At 41.5% G+C, this 24,495-nt stretch overlaps 1 long non-coding RNA gene and 1 pseudogene across 3 annotated transcripts; both read right to left on the reverse strand.

Annotated features, from left to right (window-relative positions):
* Positions 1-1,556: 1,556 nt before the first annotated feature.
* On the reverse strand, positions 1,557-3,414 carry LOC107152356 (annotated as a pseudogene).
* Positions 3,415-12,371: 8,957 nt separating this feature from the next.
* LOC125615816 lies at positions 12,372-24,262 on the reverse strand. 3 transcript variants are annotated; one of them, XR_007346412.1, is made up of 4 exons: positions 18,282-24,256; positions 17,471-17,595; positions 15,851-15,920; positions 12,372-14,487 (listed from the first exon to the last, which is right to left on the reverse strand). It is a non-coding gene; the product is annotated as an uncharacterized LOC125615816 (long non-coding RNA). The 3 variants fall into 3 exon arrangements; XR_007346411.1 differs by lacking the exon at positions 12,372-14,487 and having other exon boundaries at positions 14,527-15,920; positions 18,282-22,351; positions 23,892-24,262; XR_007346410.1 differs by lacking the exon at positions 12,372-14,487 and having other exon boundaries at positions 14,527-15,920; positions 18,282-24,251.
* Positions 24,263-24,495: the final 233 nt, after the last annotated feature.

Below are 24,495 nucleotides of genomic sequence, written 5' to 3' on the forward strand. Positions count from 1 at the left end.
TGTTAAATGCTCAATAACTAGGAGCTACTATCATTGTTACTTGCACCTTTTCACCCAGAGATGTGTTCTACCCAGGCACATTTTTGCAAACCAGGTTACAGTTCATCCAGACCTCTATCGACACCTAATCCCTTGAAGAGGTGCTCCAGAGCAAACGAGTAGCCTCACCCATATGTAGCAACCCATTCAAAATTTCTGTATTTGGAAGTCAAAATCCCCATTTGATCTTAACAAGTGCAAATTACATGGGCAAAATGTAGTGCTGGGTGCTGGAGGAGACACACAAACATAAGACTTGTGAGCCTGGGAGTGGCCCCTTCCTCATTCAAGTCTTCAAATGAGACCTCAGCTGTAGAAAACACACTGATGACAACTTCATGAGAGACCCTGAAGCACAGTCCCAATTCAGTCACAACTGGACTCAATTTTTTTTTCCCAATACAGAAGTGATAATGATGTTAGTGGGGAAAGTATTAAATAAAATCCTAAGGATGATATCAGTTCAAATAATTTATTTACAGATATATTTTTCTAACACAAAATTGACTACTTATTATACAAGAAATTTTGTGTTACTTGTTTTTATGTTTTTTTCTCTAATATTTATTTTTTTAGTTTTAGATGAACACAATATCTTTATTTTTTATTTTTATGTGTTGCTGAGGATCGAACCCAGTGCCTCATACATACTAGGAGAGCACTCTACCACCGAGCCACAACCCCAGACCTGTTTTAAATTTTAACATTTCACTTGCGATTTAGCCTTGGGAGAGAATTTAACTAAATTTTTATCTACTTAGCCAAAAGGCATTCTAACAGACCAGATCCATTTTTTATTGTAAAATGTCAGAAGCTTATAGTTTTATTTTACTGAAGTACAAATGTATCTATATCTTATTTGTTATCTTATTTGTATTGATGCCTTATTCTCTTTCTGTTTGAACTTTACAGCTAAAATCTAAAATCATCGACTTTATTCAGCTTAAAATATCTCTCACTTGTAGCAAGAAGCCTGTGTCGCTTAATATTGCTATCAAAAAGGTAGTTGTGTCAAAAGAAAACAATACAATTAAGTATACCAAGGCTTAAGGAGCTTAAGAGGGTCATGAACTTATTGTGAAGTATTTTATATTTATAAAATGTTGAATTAAAATGATTTACTTTCCCTATTTCATGTTATAAAATTATGTAATTCTTGATTCCCAATTTTGACAGGTCTCAAATGCTCATATCTGAAAATATAGCTCTCTTATATAAAGTATCAATGAAATTGTGCTTAAAATTAAACTATTGGGGCTGGGGCTGGGGCTGGGGCTCAGCAGTAGAGCGCTTGCCTAGCATGTGTGAGGCCCTGTGTTCGAACCTCAGCACCACATAAAAATAAATAAATAGAAAAGGTATTGTGTCCAACTACAATTAAAAAATAAATATTTTTTTAAAAATTAAACTATTAACCACAAAATTAATGGTGTGTACATGAAGGAACTGTTGTTTTCATGGGAAATTTGTAACAGTCCTTTCAGGCATAATCAATCTTTCTTTTCTAAGCCCCTGTATTCTTAGAACCAGACTGTTAAAGCATGTTAGCAGACTTCTGGAAGTTACCTGAATTTTTCCTTCCTTTTATCAGCTTGTTCAGAATAAGATGTCTGAACCCTGAAGTGGCTCTGTGTGTGCTTGTTCACTTGTATAATAATAATGTATGCTCCACTGTTCAGAGATTAGCTTTAGGTCCTATTTTCAAGTACTAAATGGTAGTATTAGCTGTAAAACTATCATCTTCTTTAAGATACAGCTGCAGAAGAAAGTGTGTAATGATTTTCTTCAGGTCTTCCCAAGGAATACAGGAGCAACCACACCTGCTACTCTCTGTTTGGCTGCATCCTTTCCCATCCAAGAATCAATCCATTTTAGTATAGTGAGTTTTCCATTCAGTTCTTCCTGTTTCAGGATCTTAATCAGATCTTTATAGTATTCTGTTATAATGCTATTTTCAAATGAAATGTCCTTACAAGCAGTTATCACACATTTTATTACATGCTTCTGAGTTCTGCACTTCATTAAATGCTGAGCTATTAATACATTGCGACGTTTGCTTATGTTTTAGTAGTATCTCATAAAACTTATATTGTCCCACATTTTCCATGACCACCATCAAACTTACTATGAATATATCTTCAAGGCCATAATACCATTTTCAATGGCTTTACTCATTGAATGATGAATAACAAACCTCACATCTGATTTATCAATTCCCACCCAAAATGCAACCATTGCCACTACCACCTGAAGTTCATTAGCTGACCATCTTGTGTGAACCTGGTCTTATCATCTGGTTCTATATTGGCAGGTAAGGACCTGCATGGATTCCCATTCTATAAACTAACAGTTACTTGTTCAGAGTCTTTCTGAGAAAAACAATATATGATTCCTAATTTCCCTTTGTATCTTCCATTAATGAGCTTTACTATATCCTCAATAAAATTTTCAGTGTTTGCTGAACCTCATAATAAAGATTTGGATGAAGCTGTGAAAGTAAAACGCTTTTCAACATACAAAATTTTCTAAGCATCTTTCAAAACATGATTTTTGCAGTTGCAGTCAGCTCAGTTAGTGATGCGTTAGGGAACTGCTGCTTCAAGATACCAAGTGCCTTATGATCAGGTCTGAAATCACATCCCCAATGATTACAGCCATGAACTTCATCCACAGCGAATAAATCTTGTTGCTTCATAGGCTTTCTCTAGACTTGAGCTAAACAAGGTAAAAGTCTTTTGCAATTTTCTCTGGAGTCACAGAAATTAGCTTTAACTTGGAGTTTTTATTTACCATTTCAGCATGAACCCATTTCACATACTCCTCAGAATTAGAAGCATTTAACATGTAACTGAAATTCCAAATTCTTTTGAAACCATTAAATGATCTTCCAGAAGATCAATGAGCGTAAATCACAAGTTTAAATTCATTTGAACATAATGCTGGTTACTAATAGCATAAACTTTTTCACCTCTTGAAGGTATAAAAAAGAAGTACTTCCTTTCCAGCCATTGTTACATTAATAGTTTCAAACTGTCTGCAGTTTAAAGACATTTTGCAGAACATCTTTCATGTTACCAGACTATGGGAAATCTATATTCTAAGCAGGAGGTGAAGAATCACATTCATTGCTTACCCCAGCATCAAAACCCTTTAAGCAGCACTTTCTGTGTTAGGGAACATTTTTTTCTGAAGAAGCTTTTGTTGCTTTTCCATGAATTCTTGAATTTGAATGTCTACTGCATGGAGTTCATTGGTTATAGAATTCAATTCCTCAGTTACAGCTCCTTGGCAGGGGGCAGAAACCAGTTCCTCCAGCTCTTGCTGAATCTCCCTGCAGCAAGTTGGCCTGCAGCTTCTTTGGCTTCTCTGAATCTTTCAGTAGGCTTGCTTGCAACTTTCTGTGGCAAGAGCACCCGCTCTTCAGCAGGATACCTGCTCCCTGAAATAAATACCATTCTAAAATTGAACAGGAGATCCAAATTTCTGTCTTTCTCTGCAGCTCTGCAAATCTTGGCCTGGATTCTTGACCCACAGAAATTATTCTGTTTAGACCACTGAGTTCATGCAATGTTGCTACTAAAAGGCACCAGCTTCTAATAGCTTATGGTCTATTTAGAGAAGCATGACATGCCTACTGTATGTTAACCAACAGTAGGATGTAGCATTTGGTGAATGGTATAAAAAAGTGTTTTATTCCCATGGTGATCTCTGGTTAAGCTACATGTGGAATTCTTACTATGTAATGATGATCAATAAACCCTAAAATGCAGAATAGAGCGATTCATTTAAATTCAGATGATTGTTTAAAAAAATTTAAACTTTATAGCAGACAATTATTGTGCTCTCTTTAGTCATGCATTAAACATGCAGAGGAGAGAAATGAAAAGGTAGGACTTAAAAATCTATACCTGTGCAAAATTTACTATTGTCATTGTGTTAGCTTTGGCTGCCCAGAATCTAGGGAAAAGTATGGTTTTGATTCATTTTGACTCATCCACTGTGTTCTTTTGCCTGAGTGAAGTCTCAGCCATGGTGCTCTGGGGTTCCCATTGAGAAACGATGACAGAAGAAGTCTGATTGTAAGCAGCTTAGTCTCAATTTGGGGAAAGCAAAGTATGGTAACTATAAAGATTCTTCTGGCCTCCCATAATCCTCTGCTAACTGTATTATGGAAATGATGGTAATTACTACAAAGTCCCTGGTGATTCCTGTGTCTTTGGTGCTGTTCATTGTCAATTCACCTCAGTCAACCAGCTGTCTCATGGACTTGCCTTTTGTACCAAACCTTTAATGAAACTGGCATTTGTGTCAATAAACTTTAAGCCCGTCTTGCTGAGATAATTATCTGGGTCACTCAAATTTCAGCTACTTCAAATAATTATAGCCTTTTAGCCCTGAATATAAGGTGACAATTAAAGGAGAAGGAATCAGGGGTCCCCATGCCCAAGTCAATTAGAGAAAATGCTGGAAGGTCTTAGCTCAGGCCTCTGATTTGAATGTACAAGCCTCTGGCTATGTCAGGGACTTGCAGAGAATAAGTCACTCAGAAAATACACATTTGTTTGGCTGAACCATGATCTAATTTGCAGAATACAACAGTTTTCCCATATTAGCAGTTAAGGGGAAAGCTATCTCAAGAACATTATTGTCAGGACTGTTTTGTGGTACAGTCGTACCAAGGATTACCAGAATTCAGTTCCATTTCCCCTAAGAACAATAAATATAACACAAATCTCTGCATACATTTCAAAGCTATTCACACCGGGGGGGGGGGGGGCCGAGAAGTGATTTTTACAGTCTCACTAGATTTCTTTTTTTTCCTATGGTTTAGTAAACTTTTGAAAGGGTGCCCTTTGATCACTTCATTGTCCTCATATATGTAATGTGACAAAGTTCACTAATTACGAATTACTCCTATTCTCATTTTGGTCAAAAGCTTGAAATGTTCAGGAAAAAGAAATCTCTGGAGACTAGGAAATTGTGACACTTAAATCCCTTTCCTTCCCAGGACTAGAAAGACAAAGCACTTTATTAATCACCCCCACCCCCACCTCCATCTCCACCTGTCAACGTTTAAAACTGGAGACTAATGGTAGACAGGCTTCTCCTGCAGGTCGTAATTGCCTTTCCAACAGAGAAGCTATCTCCAAAGCAACCAAGATATGAGCTATGAATTCAAGCTGTGACTCTCTATGTAAATTGCTTGCAGTGAAATTGAAATCTCCCAGAAGAAAGCGGCATGGATTCAGTCTATTAAACGCTTTCCTATCACAGATGCGGGGATGAGCTCCACACTTCCTACACTGTGCATGGAGATAAGACCCGAGTGCTTTACAACTTGGTCTTAAATTTGAAAAGAAATACTGCCATTGGGCTGGGGATGTGGCTCAAGCGGTAGCGCGCTCACCTGGCATGCGTGCGGCCCGGGTTCGATCCTCAGCACCACATACAAACAAAGATGTTGTGTCCGCCAAATACTAAAAAATAAATATTAAAATTAAAAAAAAAAAAAAGAAATACTGCCATTATCAATGATATCATTCAATAACAATTTTTCATCATTTAAAACAATCTGTCCACAGCTGCCCACATTAATACCAACGTGAAATATTATTCCATACAGTCTAACCTCACATTGGCTTTCATTTTTCCCACATTAGCTTAATCACATTTTTTTGTACAAAGTATTTTTGGTCTTTGGCATGCCCTGAATATGCAGTACTAAATATTCTCATAAATTGTCCTGTTTGTTTTCTTGTTTTAAATTATTTTTTAAATTGATTTTTTTTTAAAAAATAAATGACAGCAGAATGCATTACAATTCTTATTACACATATACAGCACAATTTTTCATATCTCTGGTTGTATATAAAGTATGTTCACACCAATTCGTGTCTTCATACATGTACTTTGGATAATGATGTCCATCACATTCCACAATCATTGCTAATCCCCTGCCCCCTCCCTCTTCCTCCCACCCCCCCATCTAGAGTTTGTTCCTCTCATGCTCCCCCTCCCTACCCCACTATGAATCATCCTCCTTATATCAGAGAAAACATCCGGCATTTGTTTTTTTAGCATTATCTTCTCCAAAGCCATCCATTTACCTGCAAATGTCATGATTTTATTCTCTTTTATTGCTGAGTAATATTCCATTGTATGTATATGCCACATTTTTTTTTTTGCCATAACCCCCTCTACCCCAAACCAGGATCTAGGGCCAGATAATGTTTTATTGCACGAAGCTACATTATTATTTTTCAATTATTAAACAATTATTGCCTGGGGGATAAGATATATGACCCTTGAGGCACAAAATTTGGGAAACACTTGACATGCATCATGGGACCATCAACACTGCATTTGACCCAACTCTTTTTTTTTTAAATATTTATTCTTAAGTTTTAGGTGGACACAATATCTTTATTTTACATTTATGTGGTGCTGAGGATCAAACCTAGTGCCTCATGCATGCTAGGCGAGTACCCTACCTCTGAACCACAACCCCAGCCCCCATTTGACCCAACTTTACAGAGACCATTCTCAGCCCCTCCCTCTCTTCCTTTCCCCGCTTTCCTACCTTCCTCACACTGAATAACTTTAGGCTTCCTCAAACTCTGCCTAGAAAAACAAAGGGTAGGAAAATAAACATAAGGGACACACACTGTGACAGTCCCCAGCACACATTGCCCCCTCTTTCTGTTACAATAGAACCCTGATTTGGGGCAGAGCAGATGGCTACCTGGAATGGACTCTATCCCAGCCTTCTGTAGAATCAGGGATGACATGAAACTTGTCAAGGCCACAGTTTCTTTAGTCAATGTTTGGGAAACCCTTAAAATGTATCAGGCCCAGCCTCTTAGTCCCCTTTTCTTTCAACCTTTTCTCCATCGTGATGTGTAGTAGAGAAGATGGCAAGAGCTCCAACCACCCTCTGGCTGCAGAGAGTTGAGGGCCATACCCTAGTATGGCAGAGAACTCCACGGAACTAGCCCTGGACTACCCACCTTCAGTTCCTACTGTGAGTGTGAAGCCCACTTCCATCTTGTTTAAAGCCACAATTACTTGGAATTTCTGGAGTGGAATCTAATCTTAATTAAAGACCCTCTCTGATTTTCATTAGCACGAGAGGCTGCTTTTCATTGTGTCTGCATTCAGCTCATGGAATCTTTAAGCAACTGGTAAGGTCATATGCTTAACAAATGTTTGACTAATTACATGATTGATTCCCTAAGAAAAGTCTCATTTTATTCATTCACTTAATGCCCAAAATATTAGAATTCTAACCAATGGAAACTAAAGAGCAACTCTTATGTTTTTTTGTAAGCAACTTGCTCTCAAACTCTGGAATTTAGGCTCAGAAGTCTACTCTGGTGTGACTTCACTTCTAGAACTCACTTTGCTCATTTGTAAAATGGGGCTCTTATCTCAGGGGGTTGGAAAATGGGGAAGGAGCAGAGCAAGAGGAAATCCAAATGGGTAAGCCTCTGGCTCTACAAAGCTGCATTCCAAATAGTTCTACCCTTAGAATTCCACATAAGATTTTATTCAAAAGCTCCACTAAGGAAATGAGGATCTTAACAACCACTGAATCAGATCATCTATAAGATCCCTTACATGGTCATCATGAGGCAAGTGGAAGTACTGCTGTAAGTTGAGCGAATGGGAGTGGCATTATCCTAAACACGTCATCTGAAAACATGAGCCCTCGAATAAACTTTTCTTCCCTAAAATTACTCTGGTCAGATCTTTTAGTTACAACAGCGAAAAAGCTGACTGAAACAGATGCACATTGAAGGTTATATATTGATTAACAATTACAGATTACAATTAATCAGAGCAGATGTAGTCTGGATACATCTTGCCTCATTCATTCATGAAACATTTAACTAGAAGAAAAGAGAGGCAAGGTTGAGCAGTGCAGATTCCCACTTGCACAGCTGCTGGGGATGGGCCTGGCTGGAGGTGTTCATGCCCTGAGAGCATGACCTGGACCAGCCTGCCAGCTTCATCCCAGACAGGAAATGAACAGGGGTCCAGGAGCCAGGTGGCCCTGCTCTGGTCTCAACTCTGCCCTTTTGCCAAGTTTTTCTCCCTTTCTTGGATTGCTTCCTCTTCTGCAAATAAGTAAGGGGATGATCTTTACAGCACTTTTAGTTCTGAAACTTCAGGTTTTAATGTGCAAGATTTGGGGAGTGGGACAAGTTGGAATGCTTTGCCTCCTCTTATAGTGTGTCTCTGGATAGAGGCATCTGCCCCACTGGACACTTCTGGATTCTCTTTGCCCTTCTTTTCATACCCCAGCTGTGAAGGTGGAGATTCAAGTAGTTGGTAATTTGGGTGTAGGGGGCAGGATGAGTGGGCATGTTGGACTCCATCTTCTTGCTTGGCACAGGATTCAAGCAGCTGGTTTCCATTCTGCCTCCAAGAACAGCTGCCCTTCCCTAGGGTGGGCCTGCCTCCACCTGGCACTGCCTAGAATCAAGCAGATGTTTCTCACCTGGGGACTCAGCACCACCAAGCCCTCTTGGCCACAGTCCAGTGACAGTCTGGCCTGGCATCATTTCATTTCACAGGCTGAATGCACAGTACAGCTGACCTAGTTGAGCTGGCCACTGACGTGGTTATGAGCCTCTGCCCTGTTGACTCCTTTCTTTGAAACAGGGTCTCCATGTGTTACCCAGGCTGGCCTCCACGCCTGGGCTCAAGCGATCCTCTTGCCTCAGACTTTCAGGGAGCTGGGACTACAGGTGTACACCGCCTGTGTTTATCTTCACTGACTCTTTTATAAACTAACCCTATGAAGGAAATGTTATTATGATCCCACTTAACAGTTGAAGAAACTGAGACTCAGATTTTAAACACTTTGCCCAAGTTCTCACAGCATCTACCTCATAGGTCTGAGAACTGCATGAGCAGTTGATGAATGTGTTTCTCAAGGTTGTGTCACCAGGCCTGACTGAGTGACCTGTGATGAAATCGGTCTGGGGAGCCCCCCCCCCCATCAACAGCCTGGTAGATACCAGGAGAAACCTACCTTCTAAGTCACAGCTCCAAGAACTCTCAATCTGTCCCCACTGGGTTCCAGCTGGGTAGCAGCTGGTTGAACAGAGGAGAGATGGGGCCTCCATGTGCCCTAGGAAACCTTCTCTTTGATGATGTGGGGCATGAATTTGGAGGGCTGGGGTGGGCAGGCTTGCAGTCTCACCAAGTTTCTCTCAAGAGGTGCAGCTCACCTGGGGGGCCCTCCAGAGGGTGGTCTCCATCCCTCCCTGTCAGAACAGGAAATGTCCACCTGACAAAGCTGTCAGCTGCAGTTAGAATGAACCCTAACTTAGGTGTCACCTCCTCAGGGATGTGTCTTCAATGGTCTAGATCAGCAGTTCTCAGCCCTGGTGACCCATTAAAATCCCAGAGGGATTTTTAAAAAGCAAAACAAAAGATGCCGGGGCCCCCATCCGTTCCCTGGTAAATCAGAATCTCCAGGGTTAACCACAGCCAAAGCCATGTCTGGGAACCACTGTTCCAGACTAAGCTCATTCCTGCATCTCCCAGGCTCACATCCCCCTTGGATATCAGTTTCTAAACACCGCAGCCATCTTTACCTGGATATCTGCATTTCCAGATAACCTTTGACCTCCAGGGAGCAGAGGTCACATTGTGCCCTCCCGTTCAGTGCCCAACACAGTTCTTCATGTTCAGTAGCAATTTAAATAACATTTAGTGAATAAAATCAAATAGGGATAACTTAGAATTCAGGAATTTTTCCTTTAAAAATCTCAATATATTTTTACACTGAAAATCAAAGTCAAATAAATGTTTGCATGTATGCATTTCATAATCAAAAAATTCATTAATAGTTCACAAATTGTTAGTTACATTAAACCCTATGAGGTAGATACTATAGCCTACTTTTGACCTTGAGCAAGCTAATTAAATTCCAAGCCCTAGTTTCTTCATCTTTAAAATAGGATGATGATTCCTTCCTCTCAAGGTTGTTAATGAAATAACTTTAGCATATAGCACATTGGTTCATAGTCAAGTTCAAGAGAGTGGGCTATTATTGTCATTCCTCTCATATTACAGTGGCTTAACAGGTTCAGATATATAAAGTAAATTGCCCAAGATCTCACAGGATTCGAAACCGAGGTCTTCTAAAGCTTCCCTGAATCTTATATTCTTTTATATGTCATGTTTAAAAACATTTTTTCTTTGAGCAAAAGGAGACATAGGCAAGCTCAGTTTTCCAGATGGGGAATGCAGGTCTCAGAGAGGTGATCTGTGTGGAAGTCATACAGACGGAGGCATCTGTTCAATGCAGGGAAGAGCAGCGGGTTAGGCAGGCACCTGTGCATCTCTCCTCTGCTCTCCCATGGGCTACCTGTGGGCCTTCAGCCAGCCACACACCACATCCTTTCCCCGTGCCTCAGTTTTTGCCTCTGCAGACTCAGGGGACTGATGAGATTATCATTAGATTGTCTCTACTCCGGGGCTGTGTGTGCCCTGTGTCTAGGGGCCCTCTGCGTGGTGTATGCACAGCAGCATCTGCCCCAGGCCCAAGGACGGGAGATAATAAATCATCTTCCCTCCTTACCCAGAATGTCCCACTCTCCCAGGAGCTGGGGAAAGAAGTGGCTGCCCCTGGACCAGGTCCTGTGAGCCACTCCCTCTCCCACCCTCCCCCTCGCCAGGCTGCCTTGTGCACTTCCTGAGCTGGGAAGCTCCAGGGAGCCCCAGGAGACTCAAGGGCTCAGGCTCTTCTTCTGGAGCATCCTGCAAGGTGGTAAAGAGCCGCTAACACTAAGGAGTCTCTGGCTTCTCCTTAATATCCCAAGGTGTCTGTCTCCTGTCAGTCATAGAGTGCCCTTCTTCCAGGAGGAGTAGTTCTGGCTTTCCTCTAAGTTCGAGAACACAAAGAAACTAAGCAGAGAGTATATCAGAAACCAGACAAGTAAAAAGGGGGGGGGGTGGCGCAGAGAACCATGATCAAAACCACACCAAAATATTTCTATCAATTATCTTTGAGGAGTGATATTTTTTTCTTTGGTGCTGTTCTAGGATTTTATTTTTGTAGTAGTAGGTATTGCTTTTCCAAAGAGAAAATGTACACAACATGTTTTTATTTTTATTCAGGGAGGAGTTAACAAGGAAGTGAATTGCCTCAGCTTCTTTTATCTTTGTCCTTTGAGAATCAAAGTTGAGGTCTGGGAAAGGCTAGCACCTGAGAACAGGCAGGACTCCCTTAGCTGACCTCGGCCACTGAGAGTCAGAAACTCACACCCACCTGGCACCTGCAAAGGGTCGTCCATGGACTGTCCATGGACTGCCCCTGGCCAGGCATGATCTGCTCTCTGGGACTCCTCTCTTCTCCCTCAGCCACCTGTTCTTGTCATGAGTCGAGTATTCAGGTCCGGACATCCATACTAAGTTACTGCTGACCAGAGACTTAAGCATTCTGCTCAGTAACTCATTATCTCATCCTCATGAATTTAGAAATAGTGGCTGTCCTTTATAGAGCTGCCTTCTGTGCCATTATTTTCACATACCCTCAGTCAACCTTTTATTTATTCACTCATCCAATATCTACTGACCTATAGAGAGCAGTATGGAGATTCTTCAGAAAACTAGGAATGGATTCACCATTTGACCCAGCTATCCCACTCCTTGGTTGATATCCAAAGCACTTAAAATCAGCACGCTACAGTGACATAGCTTCATCAATGTTTATAGAAGCTCAATTCCCAATATATGGAACCAATCTAGATGCCCTTCAACAGATGAAAGCATAAAGAAAATGTGGTACATACAATGGAATATAACTCAGCATTAAAGAAGAATGAAATTAAAGCATTTGCTGGTAAATGGATGGAGATGGAGAATATCATGCTAAGCCAATCCCAAAAAACCAAAGGCCAAATGTTTTCTCTGATATGCAGATGCTAATTCACAATAATGGGGGAAGGTGCTAGAATAGAATAGAAGAAGTTTAGATTAGACAGAGGGGAGTGAAGGGAGGAGAGGGGGTTTAGGGGTGGGAAGATTGGTAGAATGAATCAGACATTATGACCCTATGTGCATATATGATTACTCAACCTGTGTAATTCTGTATCATGTACAATCAGAAGAAAAAGAAGTAATACTCCATTTTGCATGATGTATCAAAATGCATTCCACTTCAAGTATAATTATTGAAAACAAATTTTAAAAAAATCTAGTGACTTTCTGCATTAGACCAGGCATTATGCTATGTTTGGTACTGAGGATGCAATATTGAGCAATAAATTCAAAACACCCACCTTTAAAAAGTTAATAGATTTTATTTCACATCCTCTCAAGAAATATGAATGGTTGACATGATTATTCTCATTTTACAGACAAGAAAACTGAGGCTTAAACAGACTTAATAACTTGCCCAAGTTCACAGAGTCAGAAAGGAGCAGAGCCAAGATTTGTAACCAGATCTATTTGAAGTCCAAAATTTGTACACTTTCTATACCACTATACTCCACCATCTCTTAGCAAACACAGGAGCGTTGGTTGTCAGGCCCTGCATTTCTGGAGTTTTATTTACTAAACTGCACACACTGGAAGGCATGTCTTAAATTTCTTTATAGCTGTGCCTAGCACAGCATTGTTGCCTAAGAGATGCTTAAAACATAGACGAGCAACAACATTTGAACTTACTGGGAGCCCTTGACAGCTCACCTTCCCATCTACCTCTTTAGTCATCTCTATCTCTTGTTCACAGCCAGATTTTTTTAAGAGATGCCGCCACTCTCCGTGTCAGCTTCCTCACATGCCATTCACCCCTCACCCACCGTCCCTGAGAAATGTCCCCTGCAAGAGAGGCAGTAACTTCTTCATCAGTAAACCCAGTGGGCACTACTCAATTCATTTTATTTGTCTTTCCAATGTGCAACTCTTTGAAATCCTGTTTTCCCAGCTTCAGGACTCCAGTTTTCCTCCTACTTCTTTGGCTGTCCCTCCTTGGTTCCTTTTTAATTACTCTTCCATTGCTCCTCAATAAGCATGGGTCCCCCAGGGTGCCAGCGCACTGTCTTCTCCCCTCCCTCTTTCCACTCTCCCTGGACAACCATGCTCCCCCTCATCCTCACATCTCTGCCCAGATCTCTCACCCAAGATTTAGACAGCAAACCTGAACTCAGTGGGATCCTGAAAAGCTGTCCTCCTTCCTGTGTCACATACAAGAACTAATGACACCCCTGTCACCCAGATGGAAGCCTCCTCCTTCTCTTTCACCTCCACATTCAATCTAGCACCAACCCCTGCCAGGTCTACTCCATGGGAGTGTCTTTCATTATTCTCCTCTCTCTTTCACAACCACCACCTAATTTCAGGGCTCTATCATTGTATCCTACGGTCACTTCAACAGCCACCAACTGCTCCTATTTCCTTCAGTGAGTCTTGCTTCCTTCAGTCCAACCTCCATACTGCAGCTGGAAGAAGCTTTCAAAGACTGCAGACGCCATCATCACTTTTCTGCCTTCAATTGTCTTATGGAGGACTTGATCTGAACTCACATTACCATGGCTCAGAGGACTCAATGATCCAGCTCCTGCCTACCTTTTTGGCATCATTTCCTTCTACCCTCCACCCCACTCCTGTGTTCTATGCTCTGACTATATTAAAACAGATTGCAGTTCCCGTAGCCTGCCAGATTCTCCACCCCAATATATCTTTGCACTCACTGTTCCCTTGCCTTGGAAAGGCTTTCCTGACCCGCCTCTGTTCTCCAAGATCCGATTCAGGTGCAATCTCCTGCCGGAAGACTTCCCTCCACCCTCAGCCTGGTGAGGGGTTGTCCTCTGGGCTTCTATTCTGCCCACCCTTCCCTTACTCATGGTACCTAGTGCCCTGCTCTATAATATCCATGCTCTGTCCCCTCGACTTAGAGGATCTGAAGGGCAGCACTGTCTCTTTCCTCTTTGTACTTGCCATCTGCATTCTGCTATGATATTTGATATATAGATGCTCAATGGAAGGATGGGTGTGAAGGGGTCCGTGGGGGTGGATATTAACGTGTAGGTGATGGAAACTGGAGTTAAGGAGGCTGTCTACTCACACTCCCCAACTCCATCCTCCAGGACCAAGTGGAGCCATGCAAAATGGCCCCAAAGCCCAGTGCCAAGCAGAGTTCTGTGAGCTATCCGGGGAAAGCACACAGCACAGATGGAGACACAAAACAAATACAGTTTAATAACCAGCCACATTTTTTTTAAAATGGGTATGTCCAGGTTGACATGAAAAGAAACTCAGAAAGTACTGGCTTCTATTTAAATGGATATCCACAGCTACATTCTAAAGGGATGCAGAGGACAAAGTTTTGATCCAACGACCTAAGTGTTCCATTGGGTACAACTTGCACTACTGCAGAGCAAGCCGCAGGACCTCTGACAAAAGGGAATCTCCTAAAATCTATCTAATCACCTATTGAAAAAGAAAAAACAAACCTATGGTTATTTAGTATGTTAAGAAAAGGAAGTGTTCAAAATCATCACTGAAATTGTACTGAAGGCCTCAGAATTCACGAAACCAACTGACCACAACCAGAACAATGAAGACGATAATACAGAGTCCTACTGGGTGCTATGCACTGTGCTTCCCTTTCCCAGAACCCAGCGTTTCACATGACAGGCACCTGCACACCTCCTCTTTAATCTGATACCAAGTTCCCTATCTCAGCTCTAGTTTGGGGCAATTCAGATGAAAGTTTTCCGGAGGCAACCACTGAACACTTCCTGATGGAAACTGATTCTGATCTTTGTCTAATAAAGATGTCTCTTTGGTGCCAAAATTGAGAGCTCCCTTCCCTTTCCCATTTTCTTCCCTTTCCTTTTCACATATTCACCTCCTCCTGCTCAGGACACTACAGCTGTCCGGAAAAACTTTATTTCTATTGCATATGAGGGCCAATCTTATTTCCAATTCTTTGCATCTGTGGCTGCCTGTCCCTTGAAGGCTTCCCACAAGGAACTCTATGGTACCCTCAAGTCTCCGTTCAAATACTAGTACCCTAGAGACACACTGGCTAATTAGTTGCTTAATACTTGCCACCAACTCTCTCCATCCCATCACCCTATTGTGTTTCTGCAGGATAAGACATAGAGGGGATCAACCAGGCTTCCTGAAAATTTTCTGTGACCACTTGCTCTAGTTTGGAAAGTCCCCCCAAGACCTATGTGTTTAAGGCTTTGTCCTCTGTCATGGTACTATCGTGGGATTTCCTGGGGAGTTTTAGATCACTGGAGGTATACTTTCCTCAAACCATTGTTATTTGTGTCTGTAATAGTAGCCAACCTAGAAGCCAAATAATCTGAAATTATCACATTTATTTACTTATTGTATGCTGCTGTTCTCCATTACTTCTACAAAATGAGATCTAAGAAGGTAGAAACCTTTACCCTTGATCACCACCATATCCCAAGAACTCAGAACTGTACTTGGTAGATAATAAAGACACATTAGACAAAAATGTAATAAATATACGGTAAGTATTTGCAACAAGAATGAATAGATAAAAGCATGCGTGAGTCGCTGGTTCTCCTTGCTAACTCTCTGCCCAGGTTTTTCCTTGTATGTCCCTTTCTGTCCACCTCTCCCAGCTTGTATGGCCCTGTTCCCAGGCTTCGCAATACCAGAGGTGCTGCATCTTGCCCACATACTCCCCTGGCCTGAACATGGAAAACCAAGTTTTCTGGCTCAGGGGTTTGAACTTTTCCTTAGTGCTTTGTACACCCAGATGAGCTTGGAAAAGCCTTTTGACATAAGACCACACTTGAAAGAAAGTCACCTGGGATATCGGATAGCATCTGGTCCCTCTCTGGGTCACCACCACAGTGCTCAGTTTCTTCCCTTTCATGCTGAAATATCAAAACATGAAAAACAGGTGGTTACCAGCTATGCAATCTGTCGGATTTTTCTCTCACCTCCCAAGGATTCTGGTGTGATTTGAGGGCTGATTTGGGGTGACTTGAGGCTGTGAGTCTCAAAACACATCAGCCTTGGTTTAGAGCCATGTTGTCAATAGAAATAGAAAGTGGACCACAAATGTAAGCCATAGGTATAATTTTATTTATTTTTTTTATTTTATTTTTTTATTGGTTGTTCAAAACATTACAAAGCTCTTGACATATCATATTTCATACATTAGATTCAAGTGGGTTATGAACGGTATAATTTTAAATGTTATGGTAGCCACATCAAATTTAAAAAATATATAGGTGGAACTTGAGGACATTATGTTAAGTGAAATAATGAAGACAAATTGTATTTTCTCACTCTAGTGGAAGATCAAAAGAAAAAAAGTCAACCTCCTACAAGAAGAAAGTAGAACAGTGATTGCTACAGGAAGGGGAGGGGAGGGGAGGGGAAAGGGGACAGGGGGAGGATATGGAAGACCAAAACACAGTTAGATAGGAAGAATCCGTTCTAGTGCTGTACAGCACCAGCAGAGTGGATGGTTTACAACTTATATATTTTATAAAGAACTAAAAAAGAGGACTTCATAGACTCCAAACACAAAGAAAAATGTCTAATATGATAGAATTCTAATTACCTTGAACTGCTTACTGTATGCATGTACCAAATGATTATATTGTACCCCATAAACATGTAGATTTATGTTGGTTAAAAATTTAAAACTATATGTAATTTTTAAGTAAAAAGAAACCAGAGAAATTAATGTTAATGATATATTTAATTTACATTCAAAATATCATTTCAATATACAGTCACTTAAAAATTAACAAAATATTTACATTCTTTTTTATACTAGTTCTTTGAAATACCAAGTGGATTTTAAACTTACAGCATGTCTTAGTTCAAAATGACCATATTCTAAGTGGTTACTAGCCACACGTAAGTTCAAAAGTATACTGGTTATATGAAAGTTCAAGTGCTTAAACATGTCATAAGTTCACATGCTCACTAGCCACATGTGGCTAGCAACTATGATACCGGACAGGGTAAGTCTAGAGCAAAAGGTATTGAATTAGACTGTGGCCAAGTTTTGTCCTGAGTCAATCCATGTGACACTACTGCAGAGCAAGCCACCTTCATCCGTAAAATGAAGCTAATTACATCTGCTTCCCAATTGTTATGGTTTAGGTATAAGTTACCCCCCCCCCAAAAAAAAAAAAAAAGCTCATGTGTAAAACAACACAAAAATGTTCATAGGTGAAATGATTAGATTATGAGAGCTGTAACCTAATCAGTGGATGAATTTGCTGATATGGATTAACTGGGTGGTAACTATAGTCAGTTAGGGTGTGGCTAGAGAAAGTGGGTCCCTGGTGTGTACCCTTGGGGTTTATGTTTTGTCCCTGGTGAACAGTTCTCTCTCTAAATCCTGGTTGTCATGTCCTGAGCCTCTTTCCTCCACCACACCCCTCTGCCGTGATTTTCTTCCTACCTTAGACCCAGAGTTATGGAGTTGGCCGACCGTGGGTTGAACGTCTGAAACCTTGAGCCAAAATAAACTCTTCCTCTGCTTAACTGTTCTTGTCGGGTACACTGGTCACAGCAACACAAAGCCAACTAAAACAATAATGTTTAGGGAAGGAATTAGAGAGCAAACATAAGTGAAAGTGTTAAATGTAAGACGATTTGATTTTTGTCAAAAAAAGAAATTAGGCCAGGAAAAACATGACACATATCCCATAAATATGTATAATTATTATTTGTCAATTTTTAAAAAGATTTTTTTTTAAATTTAAAGTGGATTTCAGTATTCTCTCTACTATTCCTCTCCACTAATATGAAAGTTATTCAGCAAAACAAGAAAAGGAGAAGGGATACCCACCTTCTGGATCAACGGATGACTCCTATTTGACTGCTTATCTGATCCTTCTCAGACCTAGGAGGATTTGGGGCGGGGGCACTGGAGTGAAAGTGTTAAGCTACACTGTATTACAAACCAGCAAGTAATGAATCTGGTACATCTCCTCTGCTCTCAGGGACTTTGACTATGAAATGAGCTGTCCTCACACTGAACTAACTCAAGAAGAGGGGGGCATTAGGCCCTGGCTTGAGCAAAAGATCAGAAGAACATAGGATTACTCTTGTTGTATAAATAAATGTAACACTGCACATCCACAAACATTTTATGATTTGGTTTGGATATCAGATTTCATTAGCATTTTGTTTTAGTATTTCTGTCTCAGTTATCAATTGATACATAACAAGTTATTCTGAAACAGTGTAAAATCATAAGCATTTATTACCTCATAGTTTCTGTAGGTCATGAATACAGGAGCATTCTGAGCTGATGGTTCTTCTTTAAGGTCTTTATGATACTGTGTCAAGGGGTTAGCCTGGCCCTCGGTCATCTGAAGGCTTTGCAGGGGCTGGAGGACCCACTTCCAAGATGGTTCACCATTCACTTGGCTGTTGGAGGGAGGCCTCAGCTTCTCCTCACGTGGACCTCTCCATGGTACTGGTTGACTGTGCTTATGACTTCTCCTCCCAAGGCTTCTCCCAGAAGGAGCCAACCCAGAAACAAGGGGGAAGTCACCATGCCTCTCATGAGCTGGGCTCACAGTCATACCCAACTCTTCCTGCAATATCCACTTGGTAACAGAGGTCAGCCCTGTTCATCAGGAAAAGTAACTATACAAAAGTATGAATACCAGGAGGCCAGGATTTGGTGATCATCTTGGAGGGTGACTGACACAACTGCCAACTGATGATAGTCAAAAACAGGGTCTCTTAAATATTATTTAAGCATGATTCACTCTGGGAAAGAGTTTCTGGTTCATTCCTAACACACAAACATATACACATGAGATGTGTATCCTCACTCACTTCGAACACAGACCTTCCATGATGAGAGAAGGAGGTCTAGATCTATCACGGCTCCTCAGGGCTCTTTCCCTGGACCCTAGAAATTGCCTCGGGTTGTCCCTTAAGTCCCCTGTTCTTCCCTGGTCCTTCTCCTCCCTACCAGTTCACAGACCACAGAACAGAAGAAGACCTGGCTGCAGAGCTTGTGATTTGGTTTGCAACAAGATTGTTTTGATATTATGGTGAATTCTCAAAGTGCAGCTGACCAGGTCTTTAGAAACAAGCAGAGCTGCCCTCCTCAAAAGATGAGAGCCAATCAATTGCACAAACAGGACTCTGTTTTTTAAAATGACATGAACAGATGTGCTCTCTTAAGAAGAGATGACAGAGGCTTAAAAAGCAGAGGAATTGGGAGAGCTCAGAAAAGGAGTGACCCTCCAAAACTGATTCCCACATTATTAGAGCCAAATGTATTTTTTTGCCCCTGAACTTGGGGTTCCTTTCTCTTCTCATTCTTTTCATTCCCATTTTCTTTAAAAGGTCAACAAATCCTGGCATTCCTCCTTTGAAAGTTCTCTAACATCAGTTTTCTCCAGTCACCTATGACAGTCTGGCCTGGATCCTGGCTCTGCCTTACTGTCAATGGCCCTGATGGGCAGCTCACGCCGAGCACTGTGCAGATCCAGGTGCAGGGCTTAGGCAGCTACTACTACCACACCACAGCTGTTCCCCTCAGATCTGCCCTTGGACATGGAAGACAGAGGCTATCCTCTAAATGGAGGGATTCTAGAGGCTCCAGAAAACACCTCTCTGTCTGAATGTGTTCCCACCATAATGATTCCCCCATAATGTTTCCCCCAGGTGGATTTCCATCATTGTCCTCTGCCTGCCCCACCTCCATCCTGAAAATGTAGATTCTGCTGCGGCTAACAACACTTGAGAATGCAGTGGTTCTTAAACTTGACTGTGATTCAGCAAATCTGGGTGTGAGACCTGGGCATCAGTGTGCTTCACTGACACCCACAGGATTGCTGGAGCGTACTCTGAGCAACACTGTCCTTAAGCAACACTGTGACCTTGTTTCCCTAATTCTTTCCTCTCATGGTGGCTAAGAATGCAGACTGGTGGCAAATCAGGCTTCTCTGATAGTCCTGACCAAGAACCAGACTCTAGGGCTCTGAGCATCAGGAGTCTGCATGCACACACACACACACACACACACACGCATGTGCACACTTCACACTTGCACACACACACACACATACACAGGCACAGCTGCTGAATACACTGTCCCCATAGTGCCTGGCCTGACTCCAGACCACCAGGCTGTCTCTTGGGCCCCAAACCCTTAAAAACTACCAGGCAGATCGCCGCTTTCATCCTCCCACAGACAAAAGCACAGCTCAGAAACAGGCAGCAAATTCCTGCCCGAGGATACATATCTCTGGGCTGATTAAATAAACAGGGCTTAATTAAATTAAAGCAGGATCAGAACCTGCCTAAACTCTGCTGGCAGCCCAGCACCGTCCCTCATGAATCTTTCATTTTCATAAATGAGTGATTGTCTGTCTGCTATGGGGCTTGCCCTAAAGGAAGAGGGGCCTCAGGGTAGAAACAGCTCCTCTGGTCCAAAGGAAGTGGTAATGGGGTATTTTTATTCAGGGGACTTTGAAAGCTTTTTGTGCACTATTTGAGGGAATAAAATTCCCATTCTGTCGCTGAGCACAGAATGGATATGACAGGCTACTGTCTTAACCCCAGAGGGCCGTGAGAATTTGGGGACAGCTGACCAAATATATGGTAGAGACAGAGAGACACACAGACAGAGAGACAGAACCCTGAGAAAGCAGAAAATTCAGCCACAGTTGAGGGCATCACAAATAGGCCTCGGGAATTCCAAGAGACAGATTCTCAATGGTGTTGGTGGCTGCCAGGAGTCAAGAAGGAGGGGGGAAAGCACCTGTTGTAAATCTTCTCAAAGGAGAAGCCCAGAGGAAATAATGAAAAAAGCAACTGTGTAAACCTGCTAGGCAGATAGGATTCCTCTGCTCAGTGGGGTCAAGTCCAGCTGCCTTCTCGAGGCACAGCCAGAGGCCTATGGGAAAGGGCTGCTCAGCATGCAGAGGGCCAGCAGGGCTGCCGCACTTCCTAAGAGCCCTGTATGTTACTGCTGAGTGACCCACCTGGGCTGCAGAGGAGGCAGTGAGGGGACATTACATCAAGAATGGAACTGAACTGGGGGAAGCAGCCTGGTCTCTGTCCCTGATGTGAAAAAGCCAATGACACAACTTGGGGGTCTCTCTCCAGGGATGTGCTTCTACAGCCCTACCAGTCTCTTACAGCAGGCTGGGAAGGGAAGGACAAAGAAGTGACATGCCCAGTGTGCCAGCTCCAGCAGAAAGTCTTTGAGAAAGGAAGTCAAAACTAATGGGCAAACTGTGGCTTTCACGCATCCACATTGCTTGTTGCTTCCATGAGTCCAGAAATGTGAGAGAGGGCCTGTGCAATCTGTCACTGTCCTCTGTGGGTGCCACTGACACTGCTGACGACGTTATTTTCTGCCTCAAACTTCCCCTCATCAGCAGGATTTTTGCTTAAGTTTCTCACAGACCTAATGTCTTCTATCACCTGATACACTCTTTGAGTCCCACACTGGTGATCGCTCAGCTCATCTATGGTGTCCTCACACTACCAACACAGGCTCTCAGCCACAGTTGAGTAGACTGCTGTTCCTATATCCTACTCACCTGCTTCCTCCTCCAAGCCCTAACCTGGAATACCTCTCCATCAGTTCTCTGACAAGCAGTAGAGATGTCTTCTTGTCATTCTGATCAAGAGCTCTCTAGCCAGTGGAGTTCACTCCAGCCTCCCTAGTGGCCCCAGGGTTGTGTTGGACCAAATGAGAAAGAGAATTATAGAACATGGGGACTGCATGGTCTAGAGAAGCTGTCATATGTCATGGCTGGCTGTGTACTTTTGAGCACATTAAAGAGCCATTTTAAAAAAACCAAACGACCTAGGGCTTCTAAGTCTAAAGTGACTCCACTCTCAGGTTTATCTCTTCTGTCTACAGAGAATCCAAGAGAGACACATCAGATTATTTAGGATTTCAGTGTCTTGTAACACACAAAGCAGATGGAGGAACGTGAAGGAGGAGCTGAGCAGAGGAGACTGGGAAGAAAGGAAAAAACACAGAGGGCAAGTGTGAGAAATGAGGGTGCAGCAGGGTCACCAACTCAGTCTGTATTACAGAACCATCTCCCTACATTTCCCTCTCGCAGCCCAGCTTACAAAACACCTGGCAGCCAGGTACTTACATTCAACTCTGAGGGAGGAAGAGTCCCAGAATAAAGCTGAAACTTTGTCAGTACAATAAATGCAAGTGGATTTTTTTAGGAGGAATGAGGGCACACTGTGTGGGACTATTGTTTGCCACACACAACTCTTCTCTGAGCTTCAGAGGCTCTCCAGAAGAAGGAATGGCTGCATCTTCCTATCCAAGATCAGCAGGCTGTTGAGAGAAGCCCAGATGTGAAATGGAAAGACCAAGAGGAACAAAAGAAGGAAAATTCATCTTGGAGGAAAAAAATAAATAAATTAATTAAAATTATGAAAACTCTAAATAGTCCTTCCAGGGACATATGAAAAGACTCTTCATCCACAAAACAACAACACAGAAAAGAGACCATCAGAGATGAAAGAAAAATCCTTGAGAAGTAAGGCTATCACTGCTAAAAAAAAAAAAAAAAAATCAAAGTTAATAAAAGAGTGGAAAATTAAATTCTCAAAAATATACCAGGATATAGAACATTAAGATGAAGATACAAAAAAAAAAAAAAAAAGTGAGAGAAAAGCTACATAGGGAACAAATTCAATTAATAGAATTCCCAGAAAGAGGCAATAGCGGACAGGAAAGATGTCAATATGCTTCCCAGAGATGTAGGTGTTCAGGTAGAAATGGAAATCTCGCTTGAGGTTTGGAACAGTCCATTTTAAGACGCCTTCTGCTTAATCACATCAATGTGACATTTTGGAATACAAAGTACCAAAATAAATTCCTAAATGCATCAGAAAAAAAAAAAAGAGATCTTTGGTTATAAAAATATAGACACACACACAGAGTTTCCAACTTAACTATGGTTCAGCAGGATTTTTCAACTTGATGATATGAAAAGAATAATTTTAAGTACTTTGAATTTGAATCCATACAACCATTCTGCTTTAGACTTTCAGTACATTATTCAATAAATTAGAAGATCTATTAAACACTTTATAAGACAGACTATGTGTTAGATGATTTTGTTCAACCATAGGATAATGTAAGTGTTCTGAAAATACCTAAGGTAGGCTAGGCTAAACTTGACATTCAGTAGATTAGGAGCAGTAAGTGCATTTTCAACTTGTGATATTTTCATCTTTTGACGGGTTTGTCAGGATGTAACCCCACTGTAAGACAAAAATAATCTGTATACATAAAAACCTTAATCTAGCTTACACTAACAGAAACATAAGTATTGAGTAACCACCTATTGATAGAAAATCTGTGAAAGGAAACTCAGGAAATAGGCAGAAACAAAGAGAGTCGGAGGAACAAGAATGGAACCAATGTCATGCCACAGGAATAGCCTGGCTCATGTAGAGCTGTCACTGTCAATGCATCCTGCCTACGAAGTCCAAGATCACCACCACTCTGCCACATTTGAACTCTGAATTCTACTTCAACCCCCAGCAAAATACATTTTTGCACCACTTATTTCAGATTCAGAGCCCAAAATGGGGGCATCTGATTAGCTTAAGTTAGGCAGGGGCAAATACTCTAGTTTTTGTAAATCAGAGAGAAACTATCTGACTTTCTGCATAGAGTTTGGAATCCCACCTCCCACCAAGACTCACTCAGGGGTGGATTCTTGCAGCCTCAGATGCCAAGCCATCAATAATACCAAAGTAATAAATCTTTACTACAGTCCCCCGCTCTGACTCCTCACCATCTTTATAGATACCACTCTCCATGTTTACAATTCCAAAACTTGTGTTCAAATGTTTATACCTACCATGTGCAAGTAATTGACACTCACTCCCTTAGTAAAACCAGTCTCAAGAGTTGGTGAACACAGGGGCTGGGGTTGTGGCTCAGTAGTAGAGCACTTTCCAAGCATGTGTGAGGCACTGGATTTGATTCTCAGCACCATCTAAAAATAAAGAAAGAAAATAAAGGTATTATGTCCATCTACAACTAAAAATTTAAAAAAGAAAATTGGTGTACCCAGAAGCAATCCAAGAATTTCTAGATGATATCCATTTTTCCTCAGCTGTATCTCAGTCCCATACTGATTTTTGCAATTTTATAAGCTAACATATCCTATATACAACATTAAAAAAGTAGGAAAGTAATACATCTGTATTTCTATATCTAGATATAGATATATAGATATGTATCACAGCAAGAAAAGAAATTTGAGTAAATATTGTAGTCTTCTTTTTCCTCAGCTAGTAATGGTAGCAAACATATTATAGATAATAAAAAGAAATCTAAACCAAATATATTTAACCAAATATATTTGTTCTCACAGAAATATGAGAACTGCCCTCCATATAATAAAAGCAATTCAAAGCAGACAACCTGCCACAGGCTAACCGTTTTCAGGCACTGTAGTA

This window comes from Marmota marmota, unplaced genomic scaffold, assembly GCF_001458135.2.
Source record: "Marmota marmota marmota unplaced genomic scaffold, marMar, whole genome shotgun sequence".
Taxonomy (NCBI): Eukaryota; Metazoa; Chordata; class Mammalia; order Rodentia; family Sciuridae; genus Marmota; species Marmota marmota.